Raw genomic sequence first — 5455 nt, 5'->3', positions numbered from 1 at the left:
GTTGCTCAACACTCAGACTCATGCGTTGAGCTCAATCGCAAAGTGGATGCAGTGTTGGAAGTCGCTTTGTAAAATGGAAAAGAACGAGTAGTTGGCCCGGCCTGGAAAATTGGATTGATTGATCGTGGATTCGGCTAATTGACCTTCAAGGCTGTCTGAAATTGTGGATGGCCTGTTCTCAAAACAACTGATCTGTGGACATTCCCCTGGATGGAAAAATACTCTCGGACGCGAGCATTCCGATCAGCCCCCTCACGTCTCCTTCCCAAGCTGAGACTGATAAGGTTTGCCTTTGCATCTGCGAATGCCTGACATGCATACATAAACAAACGATAATAACGCTACATAATGCCCTTGAAATGTCAATGGCTTCGTTGGATTCCTGTTCGCTCCTTACTTGACTGACAGCGCTCCTATCTGAGCTGCTGTCTGACCCCCTCTCTCCACTTACAGTACATCCTCCCCGTTAGCTACGTTTTAAGTCTCGAGATCTGTCGTACATGTCTTTTAAATGTATGTGACATGTGCTGAGGTATTTGTTGTGTCCGAAAAACGTGAGGACACGACTTACTTTTTCAACGGTCTTTATTCAACTGCCGTAACAGGTGTCAGTCGTCACCCAACCAACCAATGCTTTGCGACACTGTCGTAACATCGTGTAGCAGTATGGTAAACGGCCATATGCTACATTTACCCCCTCCCTCGATGGAATCTGGAAAACTTCTCAAATCACAAACAACCTAAACAAGGGCTAGAACGAAGCCCTTCCTAAGCTGAGCAAACCGGGTAGACTGCCGGTTTACCCGCTTAGCCTTGTGGGTTATTCTGCCACGCAACAGGCTAAGCACTGGCTAAAACTTAATATTAGAAGTCAGTGACGTAATCGTCTAAATAACGAGGCCGAAGGCGGACCCGAGCTGAACGAGTCCCCGGTCCCTCGGGCACAGCTGGTTCACCATGTTCTTGAAGGCGCCTCACCGGGGTCCTAGGACAAGCAGCAGAAAAATCGTTGTCCTTGTCCGAGAGGTCCAGATCTGCTACAGCTCTCTCATTCAAAGGAGTCGGTGATGCCACTCTCCTGAGGCGGCTGGCATGCCAACGTGACCCATCGTCCAGACGGAAGGTGGCTGGTCCAAGTTGGGCAGTAATCTGGACCGGCGCTGTCCAGAATGAGTCCAATTTGTGTGAACGAATGCGGACCCAATCTGACACAGTAAGTGTGGGTTGCTTGGCCCGGCGCTTCTCATCAAATCGCCGCTTTATACGCTGCTGCTCATTGGCCACCCTGCTGGTTGGGGAGGACGCTGATGCTGGAGTGGCTCTTGTCGGAGGACGGAGGCGATCGAGGGGCAGCTGCAATTCGCGTCCCAGCAAAAGGAAAGCTGGGGAGGTGCCAGTCGTGGCATGAGGTGTTGCTCTGTAATGCAACAGAGTGCCCTGTAGTGCGGAAGAGAAGGGAAGGCCATTGAAAAAGTAAGTCGTGTCCTCACGTTTTTCGGACACAACAGGCGTAATTACTGGGGTTCCTTTAAAAATGTATTCTGATGCAGTGACTTGTTTCCGGATTAAAAATATGTAGATAGTAACGTGATGCAAGTATCATAATGTTAAAGTGATGTAATGTGATTACGTTTAAATAACTCCAATAGCTAATATATTTAATGAAAGGCACACACAAATCAATACGATATTTATCTGGTCTCTAATGTTTTGTGGATGCTTAATATGCATAGATGGCAATGGCGAGTGATGAAAAAAGTGAAAGGGGCGTGGCCTGGCCGGGGGCGTGGCCTGGCCAGGGGCGACGTTACTTACAAAAGTGGCACTAAACATGCTGAAGATGAAGTGTATTGAATTTACACACTATTTGAAATTTTAACAGAAAAAAATTCCAAGATTGTTCACTATTCTTTCAAGTGAAAATTTGTGCAATTTTGCTTATGCATTCCTGGTGAGCACCAACATGTAACTTCAAATTTGCTGCTCAAAATCAAAACTAAAAAAGTAAACACATTCCCTGCCATATTTAAGATTTGTTCATGACTTGTATTCATAAAGTGTTGTGTAAATGTGATAAAAAGCTGTTGATTCTTACCTCATACAGTAACGTCTTTAGTTGTATCCGCTGACTAAGTTTGTTTGAAAAATGCCGATCCCAAAGAATAATTGCTCCGTCGAATGGCGATTTTGTCGGCATGTTTTTTCACTTTTGTTGCATGATCTGTCAGTGCCACGCATCCACGGGAGCCATAGTTAATTAAGTCACTACAATACACACAATAAGCTTTGCCTGCTACGTCTGGTTTCTTCAAAAATTGTCCAAGAGCTTCTGTAACTTCGTCGAACTGGGAACCAATTTTAACCTTTACAGTGACTTTTCTGTCAAGCCAGTCCAATCGGAATTTATTCTTGACATTTGAGTCAATTTCTAGGATTGAAGACTCCTGATCTTTCGTCAAAATTTTCATAATTCCGCTCAAAACGATCCCAGAACAATGAATTTGCGAGACGAACAGGCCGCCATGAATCAGGTAAAACAATATGTTACATGCAATTTGATTGGTCCAATCGCTTGTAGTTAACCAATCGCTGGGATGTTTATAATCGAGCTAAGACTTCCGCAACAAATAATGCCTTCAGTGATCTGATTAGTTGAAGCTTTCATACACGTCCAATCGCAGGGCTGTTTACAAACGGAAAACGGAGAGACTGTTCGGGAGAGCTCGTGAAAACTCGACGATAAGGTACCTGACCGACCCTAAAATTTTCTCAACGGATTTAGACGATTCACAAAAATGATCAATTTAAGAAATCAAACGGCGGATTTCCGCGGATACGCGGAAAATTGCCATCTATGAATATGCATGGTTTGGGAATATGAGAGGAAGCCTCAGCACCCGCAATTCAAATCCAAAGCATAAGAACTGCGAGGCAGACTTGCTCACCACTTGTTCGCCGTGCTGCAACTATAGATAGATAGACAGATAGACCGGCACACAGATACTTAATCCCGTGAAGGAAATGAGATTTACGAGCTCCATAAAGTTTTTCAAACCCTTCCACTTGAACAGTGTATGTTAAAACGAGTGAAAAGTAAAAAAGTTGAACAGGTTGTCCGCATACACGCGCATGCGAGCACACCTTCATAATTTTGATATGATGACTATGATACGTGAAGCCAAACGTGAAAAAAATTACGATCGATAGTATGATGTGTAGATAGTAAAGTTGAGGGTGATTTGTGATGACAGTTAGTGAAGTTACATTCGGCTCCTCTGAGACTGCTAGCTCCTCCATGGTCACTACCGGCAGTCCTGATGTTTTGGACAGCACACACATTTCTTTGTAAATGTTATGTAAAATTAAAAAGTTATCTAAAGAGTGCATTACAAAACAGTCACCATTTATTTTTACTTAAATTCACTTTTCAATCTGAGCACATTCAGCATGTATTGTTGGCCTACAAAAACTTTACGTGGAATGAGAAATGTCGGTCAGTTGAGCGAGATTGTGACCAGTTCTCCACTTGAATCTGGGAAAACCTGTTGGGCCAACTATTTTGACAGTGAGCCAGGACTCGACTGTGCCATCTCTCTTCCCTCATGAAAAAAATAATTCTGCAAAATAATCCTCATTTTTTTTATCACCATACCTGTATTTTGATTGTGTGTTTTATGGTGATGATAAATATTGAGAATTTGGTTGTAAATATTAAATCTGCGTTTCTGATGACCAGATGCTGAAATGTAAATTTTAACGTTTTAATTGGGCAGATTTTGATGAATGTTTTTTTATATACAGTGATTTTTATCAACTTAAAGCCCCTACTCAGCAAAAATAAAAATGTCTTATGGATATGACAGAGTTGTTAACAAACCTGCAAAATTTGAATTAAATAAATAAATAAATGAATACATTGCCAGGTACAGTATATGAATTGAGGCTCCAAAATTATGCGACATAGAGCCCAGCTCCCAGCTATAGGGTGCTGTGGGCATTTCCACTAAATGCACTGAAAACACACTCAGCTCAATTTTCACCTGTCAATCAAATACATGTAACAGTATGTGCTCAAATGCCTGGTAGTTTTATCCAAGGGATATTGTGGTTTAATAAACAGTTGATTTTCCCTGAAGTGTCGCTGTGACCGTATGTGGACCCACACACTGACACAACAGGTGGTGACGTAATCGATGAGGCGTGACCAGTCTGCTCCTTAGATGGCTCGTGAGCGGGCTCATCAGCTCACAGGCTAGTGAACATTTAACGTTTCCTGAATCATTTCTATTGCGTGGACCTGTGAATAGAGTGAGGCATTGGGGAATTGGCAGTGTGCTAGCGTTAGCTGCTAGCTTGCTAGCATCGGGATTGGCAGGGGCATCCCATTTGCCATGACCTCGCTGTGTGCGCCTTGTTTGAGTCGACACAACAGAGTAGGGATGTGAATCTCAGCACTGAGGACGATTCGATACACATCTCGATGCACGGCCAGCGATGCGATACTTAAACGATACATGGAATTTTCTGGTGACATGATGCGATACGTTTCACCGTCTTCACGATGTGATACGATGCGATACGCATTTAGTTCAAATCAATGCGATCCGATCCGATACAATGCAATTTGTTGCAATATTGTGCGATTAAACATGATGCAAATAAGCAAAGAAAAAAAGTTTTAAAAAAGATGGAATTCAGTATGGTATTACAAAAAGGATACTACTTTATTCCTTATAAACAGTAGAAAGTGTAAAACAACTTATTTAAGCCCTTTCACAATTGGGTTTTGTGCAAAGAAAATATAAACAATTTGGCACCTGAGACTCACAGCTGTTGCTGTAGTGTAAACACAGACGACTCTCACTGAGTGTCTGATATGAAATATCCATCTCCATAGGACAGAAAATAAAATACAATTTAAACAATATGGCAGTCACAGGCTCAAAGCTGCTGTGTGTATTGTAGCGTACACAGACCACTCTCACTGAGTGTCTCAAAATGAAATGTCCAAAAGAGTCAAAAAAAGAAAAAAAGAAAACAGATCTTTCGGTAAATGCCACTCTCACTATCAACATCTCACTTTGTGATGTACTTCATATGGCACTGCTTCAGGTTTTTTTCAGAAAGATTAGTTGGTCCACATGTTCAGGAAGAAGCCGACTGCGCTCTGCTGTTATAATGTCACCTGCTGTGCTGAACACTCATTCAGAGGGGACACTTGTTGCAGGGACGGACAAATAGCTCCTGGCCAATTTTGAAAGCAGTGGAAGATCTACTTGTTTTTTCCACCACTGCAACACGTCACCATTGACATGTAACACATCTCTCCTCCGGTATTTTGTTATTTCTTCCTTAGGCCAAACAAAAAAGTTGTGTGTTTCCGGTAACATGAAATTTCAGCATAGGGTCGGTAGGTCGGACAAAGTTTTTTTTTTAATCTACCCCCCCCCCCCCC

General features: G+C 42.6%; 1 long non-coding RNA gene across 1 annotated transcript in view; it reads right to left on the bottom strand.

Annotated features, from left to right (window-relative positions):
* The window catches only part of LOC109529481 (uncharacterized), a 23514-nt gene that overhangs the window by 8426 nt on the left and 9633 nt on the right, over nt 1-5455 (bottom strand). Inside the window, exon 2 of the long non-coding RNA XR_002170844.1 lies at nt 5320-5323. This is a non-coding gene — a long non-coding RNA (uncharacterized LOC109529481). The remainder of the gene's footprint in view (nt 1-5319; nt 5324-5455) is intronic.

The sequence above is a fragment of the Hippocampus comes genome, unplaced genomic scaffold (assembly GCF_001891065.2).
Source record: "Hippocampus comes isolate QL1 unplaced genomic scaffold, H_comes_QL1_v1.1 scaffold296, whole genome shotgun sequence".
Lineage (NCBI taxonomy): Eukaryota > Metazoa > Chordata > Actinopteri > Syngnathiformes > Syngnathidae > Hippocampus > Hippocampus comes.
Note: the sequence above shows the minus strand (reverse complement) of the source record. Positions and strands in the feature narration are given on the sequence as shown.